Here is a 13,996-nt window from a genome sequence, read left to right as displayed (position 1 = left end):
AGTCTCGCTGTGTCACCCAGACTGAAGTGCAGTTGCATGATCTCGGCTCACTGCAACCTCCATCTCCCAGCTTCAAGCAATTCTCCTGCCTCAGCCTCCACTGGGATTACAGGTGTGTGCCACCACACCTGGCTAATTTTTGTATTTTTAGTAGAGACAGGGTTTCACCATGTTGGCCAGGCTGGTCTCAAACTCTTGACCTCAGGTGATCCACCCACTTCTGCCTCCCAAAGTGCTGAGTTTGCAGGTGTGAGCCACCATGCTCGGCCAGAGGTGATATATGTTAACTCAGATGACTGGAGATGTCAAGAAGTATCACAGTGAATGAAATTAACTTCTCTTTTAGTTATTATGTCTGGGACCATACCTGACACGGGATACAACCAGTACTAGCTTAGACGAAATGGAGAACTAGAGACTTGAATTCTGCAGAGTCTCTCCTCTGTTTCTCCTTTCTGCTGTTCTCTTAGTGTTTTGGCTTTCTCCCCAGGACTGGTGACAAGTCAAGCAACAGCTACCAGGACAGCTCCACCCAGCTTTGACACCAGAGAGGGACTGACCCGTGTTCTCCCTGGGGTCAAGTTTACAAATCCTGGGTAAGGGTTCTGGCCTGGTTCAAAGACTGTATCCAGTAGGGCAAGAGAGGCTCATGTCTGCCCTGGCTTGAATCAGGTGCCCAATCCTGCACCAAACACCAGGGGACAAGGGGATGGGATCTGTCAGAAGAGAGTGGTCTGCTCTCTGTTCCCATTGGAACCTCACAATTGGAGTCAGGGAAATGTACATTTCCCAGAAGAAGGGGGGAAGCCTATTCTGGATGAAAAACAGCAGCAGGCCTCTTCGGAGTTTACCTGTCTCTGCACCTGTGATGTGAGCACAACCAGTAACCACATGAAAAACAGAAGGAAAAGGCAGGAAAAGGCAAGGTGGGGCTGGGAATAGAGATAGGTCTCCCAGAGGCGGTCTGGGACTTGAACTGGGCTTGGAAGGCAAGGACATCCCTACACGAGACAGCTGGGGAAGGAATTTTTGGAATGGGTTGGAGGTTGAAACAGCCTCAGTGGCCAAAACTCAGATCAGTCATCAGAGGCCATGTTGGTAGCATAAACTAAGAAATAGCCTGGTAGAAGCCAGGGGTTGGTGGTGGGGCTTGGGAGAAATGAAAGAAGCCATGGCTTTCCCCAAAATACATTTAAACTCCTCCCAAAGTTTGGGGTAGAAACTCCCCAGACTTGCATAGGTGAAATAAAAATAAGTATGCTGCCTACAAAGGCAACCGGATAGGAGTTTGTAACCTTTGAGCTAGATGGTCTCAAGAATTTTTTAGCAATTCTGGCTGGGTGCAGTGATTCACGCCTGTAATCCCAGCACTTTGGGAGGCCGAGGTGGACAGGTCACTTGATGTCAGGAGTTTGAGATCAGCCAGGCCAACGTGGCAAAAGCCCGTCTCTACTAAAAACATTAAAATTAGTGGGACATGGTGGTGGGTACCTGTAATCCCAGCTACTCAGGAGGCTGATGCATGAGAATTGTTTGAACCCGGGAGGTGGAGGTTGCGGTGAGCTGAGATCACGCCAGTGCACTCCAGCCTGAGCGACAGAGTGAGACTCCATCTCAAAAAAAAAGAATTTCTTAGCAATTCTGCTGTTGAATCTGTGACTGATTATAGGCAAACAAAGTGGGGAGCCTTTCCTGTCAGGAAAACCCTATTTAGGAAAGTGATTAAGACAGGATTGTGCCAAGTTGGGAAGGGGCAGTTTGCAGAAAATTCTTTACTTAATACTTCATAAAACTCGGAGACCCCCTCAGAGTGAGGTCATAAATGCTTTGTTTCTTCAACTTTATCACCTAGGGCTCAGAAAATTCAGTTGTGGAAATTTTGTCTGTGCTTATAATTTTTTATCCTTTGACTGGGTTCTCATTGAACTCAATCAGTGTGGAATCGGAGGCATGCAGGTGGGAAGATCTCTGATTTTGAGGCAGCAGAAGTGTAAGAGCTCTGGAGACAGGTGGGAGGGACCTATCCCGAGTCTGCGGGATAACTCTGACCAGGTGTTTGTTGGAGGTGGAGGAGTCAGGGGACGTGGGGTGAAGTGGAATCACTCTTTCAATAATTTATTCACTTAGTACACCTTTTTTTTTTTTTTTTTTTTTTTTTTTTTTTGAGACAGAGTCTTGTTCTGTCACCCAGGCTGGAGTGCAGTGGTGCGATCTCAGCTCACTGCAGGCTCCGCCTCCCGTGTTCACGCCATTCTCCTGCCTCAGCCTCCCGAGTAGCTGGGACTACAGGCACGCACCACCACGCCAGGCTAATTTTTTTGTATTTTTAGTGGAGACGGGGTTTCACTGTGTTAGCCCAGGATGGTCTCGATCTCCTGACCTCGTGATTCACCTGCCCCGGCCTCCCAAAGTGCTGGGTTTACAGGCGTGAGCCACCATGCCCAGCCCATTTAGTACACATTTATTCAGCTTTGAGCCAGGCACTGTTCTAGGCACAGCGGGTGCAGGGATGAAAAAGAGAGACATGGTCTGTCTCTCCACAAATTTACATTCCAGGCCAGGCACAGTGACTCACACCTGTAATCCCAGCATTTTGGGAGGCCAAGGTGGAAAGATCGCTTGAGTCCAGGAGTTCAAGACCAGCTTGGGCAATATAGGGAGACTCCATCTCTAAAAAAAAATTTTAAAAAATTTAACCTGGCATGGTACGTGCCTGTAGTGCCAGCTACTCTGGAGGCTGAGGTGAGAGGATTGCTTGAGCCTGCACTGAACCGTGATCATGCTACTGCATTCCAACCTGGGAGACACAGAGACCCTGTCTCGAAAAAAAAAAAAAAGAATTTCATTCCAGGGGAAATGTGCTTTAGTGCAGCAGTCCCCAATCTTTTTGGCACCAGAGACCAGGTTCATGGAAAACAATTTTTCCGCGGATGGTGGTAGTTGGGGAGGGGAGTTAGTTTCAGGACGATTCAAATGCATTACAGTTATTGTACACTTTATTTCTATTATTATTACATTGTAATATATAATGAAATAATTATCACCATAATGTAGAATCAGTGGGAGCCCTGAGCTTGTTTTCCTGCAACTAGGCAGTCTCATCTGGGGGTGATGGGAGACTCAGTGACAGATCATCAGATATTAGGTTCTCATAAGGAGCATACAACCTAGATCCTTGGCATAAACCGTTCCAATAGGATTCATGCTCCTATGAGAATTTAATGCTGCTGCTGATCTGACAGAAGGCGGGGCTCAGGCAGTAATGTGAATGATGGGGAGCGGCTGTAAATACAAATGAAACTTCGCTTGCTTACCTACTCACTATTCACCTCCTGCAGTGCAGCCTGATTCCACTAATGGTCCATGGCCTAGGGGTTGGGGACCCCTGCTTTAGTGAGAGAGATGGATGTAACTACAAGACCTGGTCTTGGAGGATCAGGGAAGGCTTCCTGGATGAAGTGATACCTAAACTAAATTCTCTGAGGGATGTATAGGAGTCAGCTAAGCAAATGGCAAGGACTGAGGAGTCAGTGGCCACAACTTTTCAGGTGGGAGTACAGATTAGGCAAACCAAGAATGTGCTTGGGGATCAGCAAAGCAAGGAATTTTTTCAAAAAGAATTTGATATTGAGAAACATATAAAAGTGTCCATCATGAGAAAAGCCAGAACTTTGTGGGACTTCTAGCCACATACTCTGCAGTGAAGCATCCTTTTTATTTTGAATTACATAGGAGGAGATACGGCATCATCACCTTTTCAGTGCTTGAAGCCAGTGAACAGCCTGAGGAGTCACCTTGGCTTCAGAGGTGGAAGGGATGTCTCTGGCCCCCCATTTTCTCTCCTCCATTCCCTCTGCAGTTTCTTCCCCTCCCGGCTTAGCCTGCCTCAGCATCTTTTCCTTTTAGGGTCATTTCCTAGAGTCCTTATTAAAATGTACTGCTCTTTTATTCCTTCCGTTGGCCACCTCTAATCCACAGTGTTAATTATCACATAGTATATCAATTACTCCCATAACTGTTAAACTAGGTAAACTTTAATAGGTGGCATGATTCCACTGTAATAGAGAAAAATTAATAACCACACCTTTTAAATACTCACAGTCATTCTTAATTTTGATTTCTTTTTTAGTAATCCTCATCTCAACAGTTGTAAAACAATAATAATAATGGCTAATAATCTTAGCTATTTTTCAATGTGCGAGGCTCTCTTTGAGGATCTTTATACTAACTCATGCCTCCCAACAACTCTGTGGATTAGCTTGTTATCTGCAAAGTGGATGAGGAAGGTCATCGATTTGCAGACGAGGAAATTGAGGCACACAAATTATGTAGCCTGTGGACCCAAGGTCACACAGCTGGTAATTAGTAGCAGCAAGATTTTAATCTATCAACCTAAATAACAGAGAGGGGCCCTCTAAAAGAAAATGATGTTTATTTGGGAATAGAGCACTGCAATGGGAAAACACCTGCCATTGTAAACTACGTGAGTATTCAGGGAGGTAAAGGAAGACAAAGGTTTCTAAAGAAAAAAAATGAGAAGGATTACAAAATTGTTTTGAAATAATTATCTTTAGCTACAAAGATCAATAACAAGGGTGATACTGGTCCAAGGTTGGACAGGTAGCTGCTGGACAGATGCTCTTGTAAAAACATGTTTTGTGCAAGGTTGTAATTTTTGCAGTCTTTTTTGTTATCAGGTACACAAGTAGGAGATCCTTTCTTCGTAGACTTTGCCATGAGGAAAAAGATAACTTGTTAGGGTTTTCTTAATATTAGTGACTCCATTTTGATTTTGACAACTTTCACAAAATCAAACACTCTACTCCACAGCCCATCCTACCATCCACTCAAATTACCCAAACCCACCACCTAAGAGTAAATCCTATTTCTTCACTATTCCCTTTTTGGCTTTAGTTATTGCTGTTGTTGTTTGTTTTTTATCTGAGATAAAGTCTTGCTCTGTTGCCCAGGCTAACATGAACATGGCTCACTGCAGCCTCAACCTCCTAGGCTCAAGTGATCCTTCCACCTCAGCCTCCTAAGTAGCTGGGACTACAGGCACGTGCCACTATGCCCAGCTAATTTTTAAATTTTTTGTAGAGACAGGGTCTTGCCATATTGCTCAGGCTGGTCTTGAACTTCTGGGCTTACGCGATCTGCCTGTCTCAGCCTCCCCAAATGCTAGGGTTACAGGTGTGAGCCACCTGGCCTTATTCCTTTTTTGCACCAAAATGTTCTACACCTGAAATGTATCAACAATCCATTCACTACACTCCATCTTTCCACCTCCATCCCCACTGCTATAGAAGAAACCAACAGGAGGGCTCACCAAGAAATAAGTTCCGTGAGTGCAGGGACTTGGTTTTTTTGTCTCCATTGTCTCCCCAGGGCCTGGCTGACACACTGTAGATGTTCAATAAAAATGGACCAAATGAATGAGTTCCTAACTGAAATCAACAAGAATGCTTTGAGCACCTATTCTGTTTTACAGAGAAAATTGTTGACCTTCAACATATTTACTTGCAGGTTTTCTCTGTAAGTATTCCTGTACATACAAATTGGGATCATATGGTATCTCTTTATAGTTTGCTTTATTCTCAACATCTTTCCATGTTTTAAAAAAGTCTTTGAAAACATTTTTATAGCAGGATAATATTCTATTTTATGACATGTTTCTTAATCATTTCAAATTGTTAGACAATGCAGTTGTATTTGTTATCTACTGCTGTGTAACAAATTATCCCAAAACTCAATGGCTTAAAACACCAAGCATTTAGTATTACTATCTCAGTTTCTGCGGGCCAAGAATTTGGGAGTGGCTCTGGCTCAGGGTTTTTTAGTGCTCCAATTAAGCTATCAGCTGGGCTGTGGCTATGTCAATACTCAGGCAGAGGAAGACCCACTTCCAAGCTCACTCACTTGGCTATTGGCAGAATTCAGCTTCTTGCCAGCTGTTGGTTGGAGACATCAGTTCCTTATTCTATTTATCTATATCTATGCATATCTGTATCCCTCTATATAACTATAGATATAGATATTTAAATATATAGACCTATCTATAGATAGATCGATAGATATAGAGATACACACACACACACACACACACACACACACACACACACACACACACACAGTGAGAATGAGAGAGAGAGAAAGGTGACCCAAGATGGAATTCACGGTTATTTTGTAATCTAATATTAGAAGTGACCTCCCATTTTGCCTGCTGACTTTCATTCACTAGAAGTGAGTCGCCCTGGCACTCCTCTCTCTCCCCAGCCCAACACCCTGTGCCCTCACACTGCCAAGCCCCCTCCTGTGAGGGAGAACACTGTCCAATAAACTCCTCCACCCACAGGCTTCCTGAGCTTTGACAACCTGGCCAGCACGCAGACCGCCATCCAGGCTATGAATAGCTTCCAGGTCAGCATGAAGAGGCTCCAGGTGCAGCTGAAGCGGTCCAAAGGTGCCAATCACCTGGACTGAACACCTGTGGGAGCGTCTCCCACTGGAGATCAGGACTCGAACAGGGCAGGATGCCGAACGGGCTCCATTTAAAAACCTGTACATGTATACCGGAATTTCAAACCAAATTAAATAAATAAACCTCTCTCTCTCTATTTATATATGAGAACTGTTGGATGACACCCTTGACATATCAGCCAATATCAATCAAGCTGAAGACTCCAGATACTGTCTGTGTGACTGTAACATTTCTTCAAGAAAAAGATAGCATCTATGGAGTTCAGAGTTCACATATTTGGGGGAAATATATATGACATAAAGAAGATGATGAAGAAAAATGAAAAAAAAAAACCCACATGCACACACGGCAACTTTAAAACAAAATAACATGAGACCAGACGTGAGGCTGAAGGGCTGGGAACTGGGAGGAGATGCTGCTTTTCTAGCCTACAAGCACCTGAACCAGGCCCAGTGCACAGGGGATAGCTGGGAGGCCACTGAGCATCTCTATCTCTTCTTCCTTCAGCTATTTAGGGACCAAAGGACCAGACTTTTTATTGCAGCTGTATGTGTAGCCCTGTGTCAAATGGAGGGGGAATGGAGGACAACCCCCTTCCTGCTTCATGGCTGTTCTTGACACAGCTTAGAGCGATTCAACAAAAAATAAACTAAAAAATTTAAAAAATAAAAGGAAAAACAACGTGTCACTGCTTTTAAAACAGCAAGATAATAGTGCTTTGGTAATTAGAGAGGCACTTTGATGACCCTCAACCAAGTTTATGACACTTCCCTAAGGTTTTCTGTATTCTATGTCTGGATGGAGCTGTTAAGATGAACAAATTGGTGGATATTTGGGGAAAGCAAATCTTAAAACTCATTAACCGCAAAGTGTGAGAAAATAAGGAGGGGGAAAAAAGGGTTTTACCAGGCAGGGTCATTGTTGTGAAAAGTCTGTAAATGCTTCTAACTCTTCCCCTTCTTAAAATCATAATAGTTGTACAGAATTTTAAAAAGGAAAAGTTAAAAAACCTATATAATAGAAGAAAAATAGAGAAAAGCAAAATAAATAGATAAAAATGAAAAAAAAAAAAAAAAAAGATGTGAGTCGATAAGTGCAGCCCATATCCCAGGGGAGGAAAATACACAAAGGTATGAATACTAGGAGGTGCAGAGCCTTCGGGCCGTTTTAGTTTGCTTACCACATAGTTTTCCCCAATTGTTTCTATTGTTAACAGCGTTGTTATGAATAGCTTACTACTTATTACCTGTATTACAAATTATTTTCTGTGATAGATTTTTTGACTAGGTGTGTAAGAACACTGATAGGGTTTGACTGTGTCCCCACCCAAATCTCATCTTGAATTGTAGCTCCCATAATTCCCATGTGTCATGGGAGGGACCCAGTGGGAGGTCATTGAATTATAGGGGTGGGGCTTTCCCATGTTGTTCTCGTGATAGTGAATAAGTCTCATGAGATCTGATGGTTTTTTAAAGGGGAGTTCTCCTGCACATGCTCTCTTGCCTGCCGCCAAGTAAGACGAGACTTTGCTCATTTGCCTTGTGCCACGACTGTGAGGCCTCCCCAGCCATGTGGAACTGTAAGTCCATTAAACCTCTTTCCTTTATAAATTACCCAGTCTTGGGTATGTCTTTATTAGCAGCATGAGAACAGGCTAATAAAAACACCTTAAAAGCTGCCAAAGCACACGCCGCTTTCTAGAAAGCTCTCCCATTATCAGCATATAAGAACACCAATCTCATGCTGGGCGAAGGGGCTCACACCTGTAATCCCGGAACTTTGGGAGGCTGAGACGGGTGGATTGCTTAAGTCCAGGAGTTCAAGACCGGCCTGGGCAACATGGCGAAATCTCATGTCTACAAAAAAAAATTTGCTGTAAAATTATTTGCTTATGTATTAGGTTTCCCCTTGTTTTAATTTGTCTTTGAGGTAAACCTTTTTCCCTGCTCACACGTTCATGAACCATTTGTATTTTTTCTTTTATGAGTTTTCTATTTTATGTCCTTTGCTCATTTTTCTATTGGGAATTTAGTGTTTTGCTTAGAATTTAGTGTTTTGCTTATCAATGTGTGTGTGCTTCAAATATAAAAAGATATGAACACATATGAAAAGGTAGGATCCTTCTGGCAAAAGCTTTATTAAAATATAATTTACATACCATACAATTTTCAAATTTAAAGTCTACAATTTACTGTTTTTGAGTATACTCGCAGATTTGTGCAACCATCCTCACAATTTTTCTTTAATTTTCTTATTATTTTTTTAGACGGATCTCATTCTGTTGCCCAGGCTGGAGTGCAGTGGTGCAATCTTGGCTTACTACAACCTCCGCCTCCCAGGCTCAAGCAATTCTCCTGAGTTAGCCTCTTAAGTAGCTGGGATTACAGGCACCTGCCACCACACCCGGCTAATCTGTATATTTTTTTTAATAGAGATGGGATATCACCATGTTGGCCAGGCTGGTCTCGAACTCCTGACCTCAAGTGATCTGCCTGCCTCGGCCTCCCAAAATGTTGGGATTACAGGTGTGAACCATTGTGCCCGGCCCTCACAATTTTAAAACATTTTCATCACCTCAAAGAGAAACCCTATACCTTTTAGCTATCACACCTCTGGCTCCCCCATCTCCTCCCTGAGCCCCTAGCAAAGAATAATCTGCCTCTGTCTCTACGGATTTGACTATTCTGGATATTTAATATAAATGAAATCATATATCTGTGGTCTTTTGTGTCTGACTCCTTTTACTTAGATAATGATTTCAAGGTTAATCCATGTTGTAGCATATATTACAGCTTCATTTGTTTTTATGGCCAAATGATATTCCATTGCATTGATATATCATATTTGTTTATCTATTCATTTGTTGATGGTCATTTGGGTTGTTTCCACTTTTTGGCTATAAGAAGAAAGCTGCAGCCAGGAGTGGTGGCTCACACCTGTAATCCCAGCACTTTGGGAGGCCTAGGTGGGTGGGTCACTTGAGGTCAGGAGTTCAAGACTAGCCTGACCAACATGGTGAAACCCCGTCTCTACTAAAAATACAAAAATTATCTGGGTGTGGTGGTGCATGCCTGTAATCCCAGCTACTTGGGAAGCTGAGGCAGGTGAATCACTTGAACCTGGGAGGTGGAGGCTGCAGTGAGCTGAGACCGTGCCATTGCACTCCAGCCTAGGCAACAAGAGTGAAACTCTGTCTCTAAATAAATAAATAAATAAATAAAAATAAAAGAAGAAAGCTGTTATAAATGTACAATTTTTGTATGGATATATATTTTCATTTATCTTGAGCATAAACCTAGGAGTGGAATTGCTGGATCAAATGGTAACTTTTATGTTTAGCTATTTGAAGAACTGCCAGACTGTTTTCCATAGTGGCTGTACCATTTTACATTCCCACCAGCAATGTGTTAAGGTTCTAGTTTCACCATATCCTTGACAACACTTGTTATGATCGACCTTTCTGATTCTGGCCATCCAGGTGGGTATGCAGTGGTCTCTCACTGTGGTTTGATTTGAATTTCCCTTATGACTAATGATGTTGAGCATCTTGGCGTATGCTTGTTGGCCATCTGTGTATCTTCTTTAGAGAAAAGTCTCTTAGGACCCTTTGAATAAATAGTTGTTTCTTTTTATAAGAGAGACTGGGGCCAGGTTTGAGGCTTGGCTTCCAGTGTCTCACTTCTTAGTTTCTTAAACTATGAGCTTGTTTTTATGTCTTTTGAGTTGGGTAAATAACACCTATTTATAAGGTCATTGTGTGGCTGAAATGAGAAAACATGCAGGTAGCATTTAGCAGAGTGCCTGATACATAGTAACTATATCATAGATGAGAGTTGTTTTCATGATTTTTTAAAAGGTAATAACACAATAAGAACTATGTTTTCTAAGACCTGGCATTCACATGTAGGATTTAAAAAAACAAGTTTTCAGGAAGATTAATATGGCCATGTTATATTAAATGGACAGGGACACCAGTTTGGAAATGACCCAAGAGTTTAAGCAAAAAAATAAAGGAAATGAGAAAAGAATGTTCTCTGCCCTTCTTTCCTATCAGAGACAAGGGTTTCCTCCTGTCCTCAGCCTCAACAGCCCTAGAAAGGAGAGTGATCATGCTGCTTTTTCAAACTGATCAAGAATTTTTTAGTCATCTTTGTATATTAACTCACCTAATACCTGGGGAAATAGTGATGAATGTTTTGGACTTTTTGATTAACACATCATAATAATGTGAGGAATTTTAAATGTGTTCATTAACTGTGTTTCTGTGGAGGAAGATGGCACATAAGGCTTTCGTAATCTCAGGGTCATTTACATTACAATTAAAACAATTTTATACCATACCTGTGCATGCATTCATTTAGTACATACTTATGAAGCACCTACTATGTGCCAGGCACTGTTTTAGGCTCTGAGAATACAATGGTAAACACAGTCTTTGCACTAAAGAAGTTCTAAAAAGGTGAAACATTCAAAGTCCATTCATTCAACAAATATTGAGTACCAAGTGAATGCTGGACACTATTTTAGATCCGTGGGATGCATTGGTAAACAAAACAAGCAAAATTCCTTGTCCTCATAGGGCTTACATTTTAGTGGGAAGAGAGAGACAATAAATCATAAACATAACAAATAAGGAAACGATATAGTATGTTAGAGGGTTATAGCTGAGCGGGGGTAGGGAGTTGGAATTACAACTTTTAGATAAGTGATCAGGGCTGGCCCCATGAAGGCATGGAAGGAGGTAAGGGAGTGAGCTATGCGGCTGAGGGAGAATGCACTAGGCAGACGGAACAGCCAGTGCAGAGGCCCTGAGGCAGGAGCATTCCTGGCAGAAATAAGGACTGCAAGGAGCACAATTAGCAAAGGAAAAAGTAGGAGGAGATGAAGGTAGAGGGGGAGTGGAAAGGGAATAGATCAAAGATCCCATAGGGTGTTGTCCAGTGAAGAGGCCACCATTCACATCTGCAACAATTAAGTGCGGAATATATTTCTTGCTAAGCGGAGGACAGCAGTACTTGTAAGAAACAGTGTCTCTGAACAAAGGAATCTATGACTCTTATATAGTGTTTTGGGAAGCATGGGGTTTGGAGGTTGGGGAACTCTTAGAAGCTGGACTGTTTAGAGATGAGTTGACCTTTAGCTGCGAAAGAAGGACTACTAGAGTGTGGCTGTTGCTGATTGGCTAATTTTCAGAAGTAAGTCACTGATCAGGAGATTGTTATTGATTGATTAAAACAGATTCTGGTTGTTTCTGGTCACTATGACCAAAGAACAATCAGTATCTTTTTGATGTTCAACTTGGAATGAAGAAGCTTGCCACTGTCTTGCAAGGCCACTGGACAAGTCTTTATCTTTTACTTTGAGGGAAATGAGGAGTTAATAGGGGATTTTTAAGCAGTGGAGTGATGGGATTTGACTTATATTTTCAGAGGATCTGAAATCTTGGCTGCTGTGTATCAGAGTGGAAGAAGGGAGACAAGTCACTGCAGTCACCCTGATGAGAGATGTATTAGGTTGTTCTTGCATTCCTGTAAAGAAATACCTCAGACTAGGTAATTTATACAAATAGAGGTTTAATTGGCTCACAGTTCTGCAGGCTGTATAGGAAGCATAAGGCTGGCATCTACTTCTGGGGAGGCCTCAGGAAGCTTCCAATCATGGTGGAAGGCAGCGTGTGAGCAGGCACTTTATAAGGCCAAATCAGGAGCAAGAGGGAGAGGGGGAGGCGCCACACACTTTTAAACCACTGGATCCCAAGAGAACTCACTCCCTATCTCGAGGACAGCATCCAGGGCATGATGCTCAACCATTCATGAGAAAGGTACCCCTATTATCCAATTATCTCCCACCAGACTGCACCTCCAACACTGGGGATTACATTTCAACATGAGATTTGGGCAGAACATCCAAATCTTTTCAGGAGATGTGACTTGACCATGGTGGTAGTAGTGTGGGCAATGAGGAGTGTTTTTTCCCTTTTTTTTTTTTTTTCTTGAAATAGAGTCTTGCTCTGTCACTCAGACTGGAGTGCAGTGATGCAATCTCAGCTCACTGCAGCAATCTCAGCTCACTGCAGCCTCCACTTCCCGGGTTCAAGTGATTCTCCCACCTCAGCTTCCCGAGTAGCTGCGACTACCAGCATGCACCGCCATGCCCAGATAATTTTTGTATTTTTTTTAGAGACGGGGTTTCACCATGTTGGCCAGGCTGATCTCAAACTTCTGAGCTCAAGCAGTCCACCCTCCTCAGCCTCCCAAAATGCTTGGATTACAGACGTAAGCCACTGAGCCTAGCCTGTTTCCATTTCAGATATATGTACTTATAGCCAACAAATAAACAAGATAATCCAGTTAGGCTAAGGGTATTGGAGTAAACATAATCATATTTACTTTTACATCGAATAATACAGCTGGATGACAGGATAGAGAGTAACTGGGTGGGGCTACTTAAGAAGAAGGGATCAGGGAAGTCCCTTGTTGAAGGGGCAAGACCTCAGTGATGAAAAGGAGCCAGTGAGGATCTTAAGGCTGGTGCATGTGTGAGGAGCAATGCATAGGCCAGTGGGTCTAGAGGGTGGTGAGGTCAGGGTTGAGGAAGAGCCACAAGCCGGATGGGAGAGGGAAGCTGAAGGCAGATCCTTCTAGGCCTCAGTGCATAGAATGGATTGAGAAGAGTGGAGCAAGAAAAGAATCAGGAAGGTGGAAGTGGAGACAATATTCTACTAGACACTGTCCTCATGGGAATTTTACGAGGCCTCGTTGAAGTGATGAAGTAAAATCTAACTGTGAAGTCTTCATGGGGCCAGGGATTCTGTTTCGTTGTTTGCTGAATTATGATGCCTAGATAAATAGTGATATAAACTAACTGGCAGCTGTGGTGTACAGACTCAAAATAAAGACACTCAATTACCTGTCTCAGACTTTTAATGCAAAGACTAGGTTAGCTGCAGTGTTTTTTCCAAGACTAAATTATGATCTTGGCCTCCCTCTTTCACCAAGACATCAGAAAAATGGTTAACATTTACTGGGGGCTTCCTGAAATAGACACAGAAGGCACAGAGAACACAGGTTGGTTGTCAAGGCAGGATGACCTAGGATCCAACTGCAGAGGGGATGTGGACTGGGTTCCATTTCTCCTAGAGTTCTGGCTCCCCAGGGTAAGCAGAGTGATTCATTCACCTTTGCAGCCCTGGGGCTCCTAGTACAATGCCTGCAGAACCGTAGGAGCTGATACTACATTTTAGTGGAATTTGAATTAAGTACATAGTTTAGATACACAGTACTGAAGTGATAAACTCAGAAAAGTAGTCATCTTCACATCTTTTGGTTCACTATTCACAATTGGAAGGATTAGTCATCCTTCTCCCAATTCTATTACTTGTGTTTTTATATTTCCTGCCCTTGAACCTTTGAACACATCATTTCACTCCTAAATCTCCACTATGGGTAAGCATAGAGAAAGGGACAAATTAAACTCAGGCCAATTCTTCCTTTTTTTTTTTTTTTTTTTTTTTTT

The sequence above is a fragment of the Rhinopithecus bieti genome, unplaced genomic scaffold (assembly GCF_001698545.2).
Source record: "Rhinopithecus bieti isolate Rb0 unplaced genomic scaffold, ASM169854v2 scaffold_24306, whole genome shotgun sequence".
Lineage (NCBI taxonomy): Eukaryota > Metazoa > Chordata > Mammalia > Primates > Cercopithecidae > Rhinopithecus > Rhinopithecus bieti.
Note: the sequence above shows the minus strand (reverse complement) of the source record.